A 16,258-nucleotide genomic window follows, 5' to 3' on the forward strand; every position below is an offset into this window, starting at 1 on the left:
CTTGATATTTCATATGCTTCTTGTACATTGACAGTCAACGTTGACAGCCTCCTTTAGGTTAGGGAAATGTTCCTCTATGATTTTGTTCAAAATATTTTATGTGCTTTTGACCTCGGTTTCTTCTTGAGAACTTCCTCTATTCCTATTATTCTTATATTTGATCTTTTCATAGTGTCCCAGATTTTCTGAATATTTTGTTTCATGATTTTTATTTTAGATTTAACATTTTCTTTGAGCCAGGAATCCATTTCTTCTATCATGTCTTCAATTTCTGAGATTCTGTCTTCCATCTCTTGTATTCTGCTGGTGATGCTTGCCTCTGAGGGTCCTGTTCAAGCTCCTATATTTTTCACTTCTATATTTTCCCTGGTTTGTGATTTCTTTATTGATTCTACTTACACTTTCAAGTCTTGAACAGTTTTCTTTATTTCATTCCACTGTTTGTCTTTTTAAATATGTCTTTAAGAAATTTATTTTCTACATATGACCTCGATCATATGTATGAAGGCTGTTTTAAGGTCTTGTGTTTCAACTCTGTTGGAATACTCTGAGCCTACAATGGTGGGGTTGCCAGGCTCTTGTACAAACGTATTTTCCTAGCTGTTATTAAGTGTATTTTTACATTTGCATCTGGGCATTTGGGATTGAAAAGATTGCAATTCTAGGTGCTGATATCTGATCTTGTCTTTTTTGGGTAAATATTTTGTTTCTTGGTTTCTGTTTTTTCTGTAGTTGTTAAGAGAATATGGTGGTTGTGTGTTGCCTGGTAGTACATTCACCTGATATTCTGATACGTATGGCCACTAGGAATTCCAGGTAAAAATGTACTTCTGAGTTTGGAGACCTGAGAATGAGGAATGGGGATGGGCTGGGAGGACTGAGGGCATTCACAGGAGGGAGAAAAGCAGGAGGTTCTTGGATCTGCTTGGTTAGTCATCTAGGAATGAGGGCAGAGTGTGAGGAGAGGCCACAGCAAGTCTGCTACAGATATGAGGATGATAATGGGGGGTTGAACTTGGAGGGATGGAGGGAGAGGTGAAGATCTGCAAATAGCTTATTTATTTCCCTAGTTAGAATGGCTTACAGGTTCCCAAGGAGTGCCTGCTGGAGTTGGGATCTGGAGCAAAGCAACAGGTAGGGGGAAGGAAGTTTGGAGGGGGAGATCTGTGTAATTCACTGAAGATAGATGCAATGGGGGAAGGGAGGATGCAGCAGGTGTTCCACCTACAGAGCTTGAGATGAGACTGGAAGATTGGACCTGGAAAAGCAGAGGAGAAAGTGAAGATCTACAGGGAAGCCTACCTACTTCCCTGGCCGGAGTGGCCTGTGGGTTCACAGGAGATGTCTCATGTTTAAAGTGACTTCTACTACTATTATCTGTTAACTATAAATTCTAGATACTCAAATTAACGTGGCATCTATTTAAATAACATCTATGAACACAAACAATATGATTAGAAGTTTTTAAAAATCAGAAACTCTATCTCTTAGGAAATTCATTCCTTTTTCTGGGTCCTGCGAAGTATCCCCATAAGGTTTATATGATAGGCCAGGATGGGAAAGGACCTTGCTTCATCAAGGCTCACACCATGACAGGATCTTCTGATTCTCCTTATTATTGAAAAATTTTGGTTTTGAATTTGTTGCTCATACTAGTAATCAAAATAGAGTTTCATGCCAATGGCTGGGAGTAAGGGAATACATCTGTGGGAGTGGCTGGGACATTTCTATTCATCATTTTTTTATTCACACAGTATATGGGTTTCCTTCATGTTTCAAGAGTTTTGTTTACAGAGTGTGTAATTCACTGTTATGACTGCCCAGGGGAAAGTAAATGGGTAGCTAACTCATAAATCCGATTGTTCTACAAGAGGTCAAACATACAGCATAGGGCTTAGGAGAAGAAAGTCGGGCTGGGCTATGAAGAAGCCTCCATGAATAACTAGTATTTGAGACAGACAAGCGAGTTATTTGGGGAAACTTATTTCAGACAGAGTGAAATATAAGACAAATCTCTGGGATGACAAAGAGACCTCAATGAGTTTATTCTAAAAGCTGTTGGTAGAGCAATATTGCCAATGGAAATCTGGGGACAGGTACAGAAAAGAAGTCTGAAACTATAGCTAGGTCCAGATCACAGAGGATCTTGCAGACCATGACAAGAAGTTGAATAGTTATTTTGCAGGCACTGGGAAACAATAGAAACATCTAGATGTGGCATGCACTCTACATATCGCTTTTGCCTTCAGGCATGGAGGAATTAGAGACTATCCAGACCAAATCATTTTGATGAAGGATAATAGTGACTAGGCCCTACACAACAATTGTGACCATTTATAAGGAGGACTAATTTTTATGCAGATTGACTAATGGGTAGGGAGTGTAATGAATCCTTGATTTCTACACACACACACACACACACACATCCTTGGTTGTTTTTTTCTTTTTTTCAAGACAGAGTTTCTCTATGTAGCCCTGGGTGTTCTGGAACTCACTCTGTAGACCAGGCTGGCCTTGAATTCAGAGATCTGCCTGCCTCTGCCTCCCAAGGGCTGGGATTAAAGGTGTGCGCTATCACTGCCTGGCTATATCCTCAATTTCTTTATTGGTCAATGGGAAAAGAAACAGGTCACAAGGTTAAGGAAGGTTGTGATTTGCTGTCACTATCTGTTAACATTAAACAGGAATGGATTTATTTACTTTTCCCAAGGAAAGACTGTCCATCAGACAAGAACTTTCTCACTCCAAGTTTCCAAACATTCTCAGTCCAAAATATGGATAATTTCTTCTTAGAGCTTGACAGCTTCTGACCAAATTTTATCTCTACCTCATAAAATAAGTGTGGCAACAGTATGCTCAAGACCACCCCTACTGTATCTTGGGCCAAGAAACAAACCATCCAAAAGGGGCATAGCCCATTTCCCCACATAACATTAGATCAGAAAGATTTGGATCAATATCTGCCGCATACTTTTAAGAGTAGAAACTTTAAATTGTGGCATACTCATCCTCATTACATTCCATATTTTAGTGGCTTCATTCCTAGAATCCTTCATAATACCTCCAGTGGTAACATAGATGAAGCAGAACTATAAGACATTACTTTCTCACTAACTGTGGAGAGCTGGTCTTGCTGGAAGAATGAACTGGAGACCTAGTTCTATGAAGTTACACCACAGGTGAGCTTAGGCGTGATATTCAGCCTACCTCTCAAGAATTAGTCTTTAGTGGAATGGATTAGGCCTCTGTGGATTTAGTTCTTTAAAAAGTGAAGATTGCATTGCTGCAAACTAATAGAAACAACAAATGTAGCAGATTAGGATTAACCAAGCTCTGGGTTAACAGTCATATCAGGCAGAGACCCTCAATTGTAAAGACACGTTGTTGTCACTTCAAATTTGGAAAGCTCTAACCATGCCAGAAAAAAAATCTGCTGCTAAGAAGTGTGGCATGGGGCTGAAGAGATGGCTCAGAGGTTAACAGCACTGACTTCTCTTCTAGAGGTCCTGAGTTCAATTCCCAGCAACCACATGGTGGCTCACAATGATCTGTGATGGGATTTGATTCCATCTTCAGGTGTGTGCGTGTGTGCGTGCGTGCGTGTGTTTGTGTGTGTGTGTGTGTGTGTGTGTGTGTGTGTGTGTACTATTTTTTCAAATTGGGTCTGAACACTACCCCTTCAATTATAGATCTTCAAACAAGGTGAAGTAGAAAAAGAGGAAAAAATGCCATGAGGGTAAATCTAGCATTCTGACAGGATTTTAAGCAGAAGATTCTTGAACTATAGTCCATTGGATAAAGTTGTCATTTCTAGTGGAGAGTTAACAGCAGGAGGAAATCATATTATTTACATCTGTGATGGAATGTTCCCTTTTATTAGGTAGAGAGAGTGTGTGTCTGTATTGAAAAAAAAGTGGGGGACTTGTTTTTGCATACTGATGAAAATGGCAGGCCAAACAATTTCTCTTCTAAAGGTCAAAAGGTTCTAGCAGATGGAGAAGTAGTCGAAAGTCACGGTGACTCACCAGTGACTCCACTCTAAGTCAATGGAAGGAATCTGTCTGAAGTGATAAGGCACTCAGAGAGGGCCGAGACAAGAAACCAACCCCTGTTTTTATGGTGTGCTTATTCCCATACAAGTTCCACTAAAAGGGCATGTTGACAAGTGAGACCCTCAAATCAAAACAAATGAGGGAGCCATCTTAGGATCAGAAAACCTGAGGAACCCACAGAAGCATGCTCCACTCAGCCACCCACCTACCCTAAAGGAGGAAGAACAGTTATCATAGAGAACCTTAAAATTCAATTGATCCCAGGGAAGTTTCCCATGTCAGGGATGATGCCCTAAGTACAGAGAAGTTTTCCAAATGGCTAATGGAGGGTAGGGGAGAACTGGAGTGATGTAACAGTGGGGCCAAGAGGAAATTGTTAGTCTTTTGGCTCATACAATTTATAGAAGAATATGTAGAAGGAGGTCAGAAAACACATAAGGAATATTTGGGTGTGGCTCAATTAGAAGGCAATGGTAAACCATGAGAGAGGTCTTCACAAGAATCACTTGAAAGCCATTTTGCTAGACATCACAAGGGTACTCCCCTCAATGAGGGTGAAGCCAGGAATGACAATAACCACTCCAAAACTACACTTGAAAAACTGACATGCTGTTAAGTGAAATATGGGCAATGTGGCTTTTCAATTATTACAGCCAAAAATATCTAAAAGCCAAACAAAATGGTTACTATTGCCAGGAGTGCAGCACAAAATGTGGCATCTTTTTAAAAAAAAGATTTATTTATTTTATGTACATGAGTACACTGTAGCTGTCTTCAGACACCCCAGAAGAGAGCATCAGATCCCATAACAGATGATTGTGAGCCACCATGTAGTTGCTGGGAATTGAACTCAGGACCTCTGGAAGAGCAGTCAGTGCTCTTAACTGCTGAGCCATCTCTCCAGCTCCTAAGATGTGGCATTTCTTAATGCCAGCACTCAGGAAGCAGAGGCAAGTGGTTCTCTGTGAGTTTGAGGCCAGCCTGGTCCACCGAGTGAGTCCCAGGCTAGCCAGGGTTACATAATAAAACCCTGGCTCAAAACAAACAAATGACAATAACAACAACAAACATAGGGTAAAAAATGTTTGTTTTAGTTGATTTCTAGAAACCATCTATAAAACAAAATGCTTACAGCTGTGATAGTTATTTGTCAGGGGTCACCTTGACTAGATTGTGAATTACCTGGACTGAGTGGGGAAGACCAAACAGAACTGTGAGCAAGCACTGTCCATGCTTATGGCTGCATCACTCACAATTGCTAGGAAATGGAACCAGTCTAGATGGCTACCAACAAATGAATGAATAAAGAACAGGTGATTCATGCACACAATGGAATTTTATTCAGTCATAAGGAAAAATGAAATCATTACATTGCAGGAAAGGGAGTGGCACTAGAAATTATTGCATTAAGGAAAGTGACAGTCAGACAAATACATATTTTCTCTCTTATGTACACCTGTATTTGAAGTTTTGGATATGTTAATAAGTGGGGGATGGATATATGCCATAAAAGTAGAAAGGGGACTATGAAAAGAAGAAAAAGAAGGCTCAAGGGGAAGGGAAGACTAGCAGAACACGTGATAAATGCAGAAGGGAAGTTATTGGGGAAGGAAGGGCCCACAGGAGGGTAGCAGAGGCATGGCGGGAGCAAGCAAATACAAAGTACATACAAAGGTGGCATAAGGAAATGTACTAGTTGGCATGCCAAGTTTTGAAAGTGGGTTAATAATTGTACTTAACTGTCTAAAGAGGCATATTTCAGTAGGGAAAAGAGCAATTTGACTGCTTCTCATTTGGGCCTAGTTCAAGAGCATGGTCCATACTCAAAATATACATATAATCTCACCTGTTGGTTTTGGAGACCAGTGTCTCTCCCCTTCAAGCACTAGGTCTTGAAGCATATGATTAGAATAAAATTTGCCTGTTATTGACTTTACATATGAGATACTGTGTCTTAGAAGAAAGGGAAGTTGTCTTCATTCTGAGGCAAAACTATCCACAGACGTGTGATCATTCCACCCTTACAAATTTCAAACTAAGAAAGCAGGAATGTAGGGTCCCCAAGACATAATTACTTCCCAAGGCTATGCAGGAGTTACAAAATGAGTTGAAAGGACAGGGTTTCTCCACTGGATTTGGATCAAGGCCTAACATATTAAAATTTTCTCTCAGTGGGGATTGTTTAGAGATGGGGAAATGTATACAAGAACCTGACATCATACAAGGGGTTGCTCAAAAGCCCAAGAACCCATAGAGTGGGTCAATGAGGTGAATTCTGGGGTACAAACTCAGCATATCTATATTATGATTAACTTGAGCTTAAAGTGGTCATGACTTAAGAACCCCCAGGGTCTTTTGTTTTCTCTAACTGAACAGAGTTGTCGGTCTTTATCACATGGTATACAAAAAGAAAAAGCTGCCACAACCCAATTAATTCTTCTGGAAGAGTCAATGGGGTGGTAAAGAAACAAATTCATAAAAGGAGTCATGTATTCATTCTGGAGTTCAAATCATATAAAGACCAGGGTTACCTCAAATGCCAAGAAACAATTCCCTTCGCCACTGATGTCACAGAAGAAATGAGGGAAATACTGAGAGAGTATCACCTTTGAAACAGAGCTAGTAACAGGGTTCATTCACAAACATTCCTGTACAATTAATTGGAAATCAAGTATAACTTGGTTGGAGGAGTGTGTTCTGTTGTTTCTGTTTCAATTTGAGCCTGAGCCTTCAATTTGTCTGTAAACCCCTCTGCACTACTGATATCCTATGGTCACTTATTGAGTGGGAAAATAGTTGGGAAAGCTTCCATTGTTTCCACAGAAATGGCTATATATAGAGAGATTGATTGATGTGTATGTCTTGTTTATTTATCATTACTATGACTAATCTTAGGAGATAACTGCCTACTAACTACAGGATGACATTAAGATGACATTTTTCCATAAGTAACATGAACTTCTGTCCTCCACGCACATGCGCACAAACATGCATCCACACCTGCACATGCTAGCACATATTTACATTGCAGAGAGAGGATCTCTTAGTTTCTTAGGTCTTCTGTGGGAGGAAATGTCACAAACATGATGGCTTTAAACAATGGAAAGTTATTCTTTATTCTAGAGACCGGAAAAGGAAGAAGATGGTAGGCTATGAGCTCTCTGGAAGCTTCAGGAAACAATTTGTTCTGTGCATTTCTCTTAGATTCTGGTGTGTGGAGACGTCCCAGGCGTTCTGGGTTTGTGAACACATCACTTTCAGCTCTGCTTCTATTGTCATATGGCATTCTCCCTATATGTATGTCTATGTATCTCTTCTTCTGAAAGCAGTCATATTTGATACAGGCCCATTAATAACCTCATCTCCACCACAAAGACAATGCCTCCAAAGTAAGGCCATCTTCACAGGTACTATAGAGTTCATCAAAACCAGATCAGAGACAAGAAACATTTTAGTACAATCTTTTGTACAATAAACATTTTAGTACAACCATGATGCTGTCATAAACTAGATAATAGAGAGAAGTGACCACAGAGAGGGAAACCTGCTTCTATTTGTCCAGCATGCTCATACTTTCTACAATTATCCCAAACCAATTTTAGGAATAGCTTTCAGCTAAACCCCTACATCATTTTTTAAAAATTCCCAAACACACCTCAAAATTGGCCTTTCTTGGTGGTAGTTCAATAGTTAAGTTAAGGTTATTCTAACGATGAGAGGAAATGCCCTTGACCCTGGAAACACTCAAGATATTTGAGCTCTGAAGCAAGAAGGCTCTTAAAACTCAGAAACAGCCTAATAAATCGCAAACCCCGAAGATCACATACCTCACATCTCCACTCCTATAGCCACTATCAAGTAGTGGATCTGATCTAAAGGCTGAACTGCCTAAGGCCTAATTCTAAACCTTGGCTCAAAGCTTTTCCTTTTGGGTTTCTTTTTTAAGACTTACTTATTTTATATATGTGACAAACATTATCTCTTCAGAGCCACCAGAAGAGGGCATCAGTCCCAACAATTACAGATGGTTGTGAGCCACCATGTGGTTGCTGGGAATTGAACTCAGGACATCTGGAAGAGCTGTCAGTGCTCTTAACTGTTGAGCCATCTCTCCAGCCCTTCCTTTTGGGTTTATGCGACTGAAAAAGTAAGAAACGTACATATTGAGACTTGAGTGACATTTTAAGGAGGCTGTAATACACTGGTGGGGCCAAGAATGGAAGTCAAAAATAAAGCATAGGGACTGGTGAGATGGCTCAGTGGGGAAGAGTACTGACTGCTCTTCAGAAGGTCATGAGTTCAAATCCCAGCAACCACAGGGTGGCTCACAACCCCCCTTAGTGAGATCTGACGCCCTCTTCTGGTGCGTCTGAAAACAGCTACAGTGTACTTACATATAATAAATAAATAAATCTTTAAAAAAAAAAGTAAAGCATAGTTTCAGTTACAACTGATTTTAAACCATTTTAGTTGCATAAATTAATTAAATATACTCATGAGTTTCATTAAAAATTTTTATGCCTATATATAATGTATTTTTATCATATTCCATGTATACATGCATTACTCTCTCTTGTCCCCATCCCAGTCTTGATAATCCTCCTCCTCTTCCCAACTACACCCCTTCATATTTTCCTTTCGTTTATGTATGTGTGACCCAGTGGGTTTCATTAAAGCTGTTTACAGGAGCATGGGGGAGAGATTGTTTACAGGAACACAGACACCACTGAAAGAGACATCTTTCCTCCCCAGCATCAACTGGTTTATGGGTTTTATGGTCCTGCCTTCTGTGGTTCTCACACTGGTAATCACAGCTGCTGTGAGCTCAAGAGCAGCGTGCAAAGTGGTGGCATGTCCGGGAATCACTATTTCATATCTGGGCCCCACCTTTCCTCTGGCTTTAACATTCTTTCTATCTGCTATGTTTCCTGAACCTTAAAAGGGGTGATATAAATGTTCTATTTATGGTTGAGCATTCAATTGTCCCTTATTCTCAACATTTTGGCCACCTTTAAGCCTCTGCATTCACTGAGCAGTGCAAAAAGAAATTTCTTTGAACAAAGATAATTGCAGTAGTATTTAGAAGGCAATTTGACAGGCACATCATTGTTGATTTAGCAAAGCCCCAACTGTAGCTTCCCAACTAGAGCTCAGGACTTCCCCAGGCATGGGCTTTTGACTGGATTTGAATTCCCTCCTTCAGAGAGGGTCTCAAATCCAATTAGAATGTTTGGTTACCCCCATAACAGAATTCCCACTATTAGAACACTGTATAATCCCACTGTGCTCATCTCACCTGTATCGTAGACTATTGCTGGGCACAGGGCCCACAGCTAAGTAAAATTATTGATGGGAATTCTCTTCCATAGAGCATCTCCTAACATGATAAGGGCTGGCCAGAAGAAAAAACTACTAGCCTGGTTCTAGCTTGAATTGTCTATGCTCTGTGACCAACACATGTAGCATCTTCAGGATCTTACCATGCAGCTGTAGGTGGGTGAGCTACAGCAGTAACAATTGTCTACATTACTTTTGGTTGAATTTTCCCTACCCTCTTCTTTCCCCTATCTCCTTGACCCCATATTCACTTGAACCTTCTCATTCCAATTATCTCCCTTCCACTTTGTATCATGTATATGGGTACACGGTGGCTGTCTTCAGACACACCGGAAGAGGGCATCAGATCCCATTACAGATGGTTGTGAGCCACCATGTGGTTGCTGTGAGAACCAGAAACTGCTCTGGAAGAGCAGTCAGTGCTCTTAACCTCTGAGCCATCTCTCCAGCACTGATTCTATTTCTTTGCAGTTGTGGGACACCAATTTTCTGGCTCAATATTTCTTTTAACTCTATTAAAAACTGAGACATTTCATACGCTGTCCTACTTCCTTTCTCCCTGTCCCTCATAGGTATGAGAATTGGATTGTAGTCTATGTACTTCATTCTCTGTCACCTATAGGCCTGTGCCCCAAACAATTTCATATGCATCTGCTGCCATCTTGATAGCTGTTTCTTAGAAGGTCTAAGCTCACATAAATTGTACTACTGGTAGGGTTCAAAAAACAGATGATCTGCTGGCATATGAGGGCTATGTCACTCAACAACGGACAGGTAGAAAGGAGGAGACCCTCACTTGCGGATGGAAGCAGATAGTCCTTTACACAGGGCATAACCTAGGAAAATGTTTGCTAGAAGAAGAAACCTATAATCACAATGATTCTGGCTTTCAAAGGCAGGAAAATATATGCAAAGGTTCTGCTCTCTAGTAGACAACAACCCAAATAACCAGAAAAAGAGAAACAAGATGATATAAAAACCCTATGCCCCTCTTCACTCAGTTACAAGTCAGTAGGATGGGAAACAAGACTTTTCCTTTTTATTTTTAATTAAAAGTTCGGGTTTGGGGTTCTGTTGTTGATGATTTTTTTTTTTCGTTTTGGTTTGGTTTGGTTTGGGGATTGGTTTTCAGGGTTTTTTGTTTGTTTGTTGTTTTGAGACAAGGTCTTCATATATAGCCCTGGCTACCCTAGAGCTAGCTGTGTAAACTTGGCTGGTCTTGAACTCACATCAATCCACCTGACTATGTCTCCGAAGTACTGGAATTACAGACATGTGTCAACATATCCAGCTATTTTTCATTAGAAGTTCTTTATTTGTATTCTCATTTCATTTTTCTTCTTTGTTTGATTTTCTTTCTTTGATTATGGGCCTTTGATTAAGACTGTTAATTCTGATTAAGCCAGACAATGCAGTTGAAATATACTCGTATTTTTTATTCATTTTGCTCAGCTGGTTTTTTTTTTTTTTTTTTTTTGGGACAAGGTCACAAGGCTTCATGTGTATCCAAAGATGACCATGAACTTCTGATCCTCTGTCTCCACATCCACGAATGCTAGAATTACAGGCCTGTTTGGGATGGAATTGTTTCAGCTTATCTGTTTGTATTCATTCTCCTCCCTCCTCTCTCATTTGTCCTTAGCTTGAGCTGCCTTATCTCTTTTATTCTTTGTTTGTTCGGTTTCTTTTCACTTCTGACTGCTATATTGTTCTAGTGCTGATAACTGGCCTTGCTCAGCTTGCTTTCTTTCCATTGCTGTGTTTAGTAGTTAATATTCTAGTATACACTATACCATCCTCATTCCTTTCTCTCTCAAGGTATTGGAGTTGGGAGGACACTGTTTTTAATAGGTTATTACTGCATTCTCAATAGCTTAGTGGTCATCCATTCCTTTGGTTTGTGTTCATCATCACGTGCTTTTCCTCTTTCACTTATTAAGTAGAGATGTGATGGACTTAATAATTTGTGTTAGAAGTTATCTTTCGCCAGGCAGTGGTGGCATATGCCTTTAATTCCAGCACTTGGGAGGCAGAGGCAGGTGGATTTCTGAGTTCAAAGCCAGCCTGATCTACTGAGTGAGTTCGAGGACAGCCAGGGCTACACAGAGAAACACTGTCTCAAAGAAAAAGAAAAAGAAAAAGAATTATAAAGGAAATGTCACACATGGATGAATAATGATGTTCCTAGAAGCCATTGTAAAGAAAATGGCTTTACCAGTCTGGGATACCTCCTTATGAGTTCTTGGTCAGGAAGGGCCCAGAAGTCCCCCCTCAAAAAAATAAAGGCTCACACCATTACTTTTGGTGGTCCATCAAAACTGGATGCTAAGGCTGTGTTGCTGAAGATGGCATATACCTTAGATGCAGGTTATAGAGAAATCCAGCTGAAACTGTTCTGGAAGCTTCTTCCCTCCCAGCTAGCTTTCATACTGCTTGAAGGTACTGTTCAGGCTTCTGGGAGAGAAAATCCATTGACAATCTTTATCACGTGTTAACCTTATAAACTACAATGCTGTATTAGTTATTTTTTGTTGCTCTGATAAAATACCATATGTAGAAAGAATACTTATATGTAGAAAGAATTGATTGGGACCTACAGTTCCAGAAAGAGAGCTCATATGCTGAGTGGGGTATGGCAGTAGGGAGGTGGCGTAGAAAGCTGAGAGTACAAACATATTCAACCTCAAACACATAGCAGAGACAGCAAACAGGAAGTACAGCAAGACTGAGAAGTCTTAAAGCCTTCCCCCAATGATGTACCTTCTCCAACAAGTCTCTACCTCCTAATGGGTCCATAACCTCCCCAGCCAGCATCACCAGGTGTTCAAATGCCTGAGCCTATGGGAGACACTTTTCATTCAAACCACTACAAATGCCAACCTGCTTCTGTACAAAATGTGCCAGTAGCACAATAGAGGTGTGAAGGTGACTAAATGCTCACGGATTGGATTTGCACTTGGCAGGAGGAAATATGTGCCTGGTACTGAACTGGGTCACAAACATATGGCTGGGAAGATCATAGGTCATGGCGGGGAGAACTTACTACTGTTGTTTTGCTGAACTGACATGGCACCAAACTGCCTTCTACATATTTGTGGTTTTACCCATAGACAAATGCTACTCTCAGCCTTAATTAGAAGAAGCTTCTCTTTGCAGTGAATGTCAGTGAATATAGACTTATAGCCTCTTACGATGCTGAGAATAAGTAACAGTTAAGTATTCATCCTTAAATAGGGCATATACCACTCCCTCTAAGGCAAGGTCCAGGGAACATTGCAGAAAAGGGAGTGGAAAGAATGCACGAGCCAGAAAACAAGGGAAATGGCTGTGAAATGCCATCTCCTGGACATGACACAGCCATTGCAATCATTAATTCATAGCAACTGGAGTTCATGCACTGAGCATGTTCAGAGGACTGAGCCTGTCACCTGAGGATCAGGAAGGGGCTCATGGAATCCCATGGGAAGCAGTGGAAGCCCTGAGTGCATGCAGTCCTGAGTAAATTGGGAGTTGTTGATATGAACCAGCCATGTCAAGGATCAGAGCCTCAGACCCATGGGAAAATAGCATTGCCTTCCCCCTTGGGGTGAAGTTCAGAGGGATGGCAAAGCCTCTGGTCCATATAAGGATATTGATAGCCTGTGAGAAAATGTCCATCATGGGTCTCTCTCCCTTGACATTTATGGCCGGAAGACTGCTTCCCTTCAGAGACAGCTCCTACTGAGATTAGTTAAATCTGTAAACAAAACAAAGCAAATTCAATGTGAGAGAGGGCCTTACTGGGAGCTGAGGGGAGAGGGGAATCACAGGAGTGGGTCAGAGATAAGAAAGGATGACTGGAGATGGCTCAGCTGCTAAGAGTACTTTCTGCTCTTCCAGAGGAACCAAGTCTATTTCCCAGAGCCCATAGCAGCTCCTAAGTGCTTATGACTCCAGCTCTAGATGGCCCAATGTCCTTTTCTGTCCTCCATGGACCTATACACATGTAGCACACACTCACACAAACACATGTACACTCACACAGACATACACACACACAGACACAGACTCATACACAGACACTCATATGCACACCCACACATATATAAAATAAAAAAGATTTTAAATTGTCAAAAAATAAACCAAAAAAAAAAAAAGATGAGTAAGAAGCCTGATGGATTTGAAACATGGCTGTGCCACATTTGAGCTTTTTACAGATCATAATTTTAAAAACAAAAAGCTCTCTACAAAACCATTTTATACAATAGGGAACTTTGAACATTGTGGGATGTATATTGATACCTTAGGCTTATAATAATGTGATGAATTCATTTTAAAAGAATCTGTCTGTTTTCAAGACAGCTATTGAATAGAATGTAGGTCTATGAATTGACTAAGAGCAATTGCATAGAGAGGGTGTGGTATAGGTAGGTGGATAAATTACTCAAAGAAAGTAGATCATGCCTTCCTAACATTGAAGCTGAGTTATTTGTACACAATAGTTTGTTATGCTGGTCTCTACGATCATTTTTTTCCATAATGAAGTATGAAGGAAAAGTTGCAAAACAAAAAAGGCTCAAAGGTATATTAGCACAAAGAATGCCAGCCCCTAGGCTGGAAGCAGCAATCTGCGGAACCATCTTTGGCTGTGAAGCAATAGTTAACCTACAACAGAGGAGATAGGGAAATTCCACATTTCATGCATAGCAGCAATCATGTGCATTTTGAGCTCAAAACAAGGAAAATATAGTTCTGTTTTGTTTTTTGTTGCCATATCTTCAACAAGATTGCTTGCCACAGGCCAAGCAAGAAAACTACTGGTCAAAACTTACAACTTAGAAAGATCTTGGAGGAAAATTCCATTTAAAACTAGTAGGTCGTCACACTTTCTGTCCACTCTCATTTCGTGTTATTTTTCCTATATGTCCAATTTATTTTTAGTACACTTTTAATATTTTTAAATTTTTTTCAAACAATATATTTTGAAAATATTCTCTCTGTTCTCCCAAGTCGTCCCAGATCCTCCCTACACACACACCTTCATGTTCTTTCCCTCTTGCTCAAAAAAAAAAAAAGAAAGAAAGAAAGAAAGAAAGCTAAACAAAGCCCAAGAAATCATAACAACAAAAAGCACACAAAAATACAGAATCCATTTTGGGTTAGTCAACTACTACTGAGCATGAGGCCTTCCCTGGAGTGTGGCTGATAAGCCCAGTGTCATTCCACTGGAGAAAACGGATTTTTCTCTCTCCCAGCAGGCACTAATTGCAAATAGTTTCTTGGTTATGGGTTGGACTTTGTGCCCACCTTCCCGCCCCTGTACTGGATTTTTTCTGGCTTGAATTTGTGCAGGTCTTTTGCATCCTATCACAGTCTTGGTGAGTTCATGGTACCATCCCTGTTGCTGGAAACTCTACTGGGCCTTGCTGGGTGGGGCGCACTTAATGGTAGGAAGCGTCAATCTGAAAACCTCCGTTTGAAGAAGATACAGGGGAATTATAAAAAAGATGTTTTTGGTGTAGCCATTAGGAAGCATACATAATATATGGAAATTTTAAATTATATTAAACAAAATATTTTTGATCAATAAACTCCTTCAGTAAATGTGAACACCTTTGAGGCCAGTTTGAGAGCGTTCTTTCCTTGTAATGCTTCAAAACCCCAAAACAAATATTCTTCTTGTAGTTTTTCTCCATTTATTTATTTATTCATTTATTTATTCACTTTACATACCGATCGAAGTCACCCCTCTCCTTCCAGTGCCTCCTCACACGGCCCCTCCCCCACCTCCCTCTCCTCTTCTTTGAGAGAGGGGAGCCCCCTCCCATACCAACCCACCTTGACACTTGTAGGACAGGGCATATCCTCTTCCACTGAGGCCAAACAAGGCAGCTCAGTTTTTAAAAGTATTTTATTTCCATTTCATTTGAGGGTAAGTAGTATTATTTTTGTCTCTTTGCTTTTTACATTTTATCATCAACCTTTCTGAGTTTGTACATGGACTGAAAATAAATGCCTACAGCTACGGTTTCTGTCTCTGAGTAACAAGTTTGCTACTGTTCTTTTCCTGCTTGTGAGATTTTAAGAGCATTTCAATGCCTTTGCATTGTACATATTTTCCCATTTGATAAGCTTTTCATATGCACCACTTTTTATTAGTCTCTGATGATATTTTGATGCCATATCATCTTGTGTCAAATTTGAGGATATAAATGTCACTGGAGTTTCCACTTGGAGATACTTGATTAAATGTTTAACCTTGTGTGGCATGTTTTTAAGTGTTGTAAGCCATTTATGTTTATATATGTTGATAATTGTATATATTTCAAAATGGGGGTGATTTATCATTCTTTTTGATTATATATCTAATTTCCATAGTAAGTTAATTATTCCTACTTAGTTTAGAACTGCCATCAATCTGCAGCAGTTTCTTTTGTGGTAAGAACATTTAATGTGAGGTCCACTCTCATAACAATTTTTAAATGTACACTATAGGGCTGGTAATTAAAGGCACAATGCTACGCAGTGGATCTCTAAAACTTATTCCCATTGCCCTATGAAAACATACCCACCCTGAATAGCAGTTTCACATTTCATTTCTGCCTCTGTCCCAGCCTCAATCAATTACCATTTACTCTCTGCTCCAATCTGATTATTTTACACTCCACATACAAGTGAAATCATATTGTATCTGTCTTAGAATTAGCGTAATGTCCTCGAGTTCCGTCCTTGTTATCACACTTTGCAGTACTTTTGCTATTTGAACCATGCAGCTGCCAATTCATGATCTTCCTGCCCAGCCACCAGGGTTAGGATTACAGCTGTATGCCACCGCAGTGTGTGTGTGTGTGTGTATGTGTGTGTGTGTGTGTGTATGTGTGTGTGTGTGT

This window comes from Mastomys coucha, chromosome X (genome assembly GCF_008632895.1).
Source record: "Mastomys coucha isolate ucsf_1 chromosome X, UCSF_Mcou_1, whole genome shotgun sequence".
NCBI classification, from domain to species: Eukaryota; Metazoa; Chordata; class Mammalia; order Rodentia; family Muridae; genus Mastomys; species Mastomys coucha.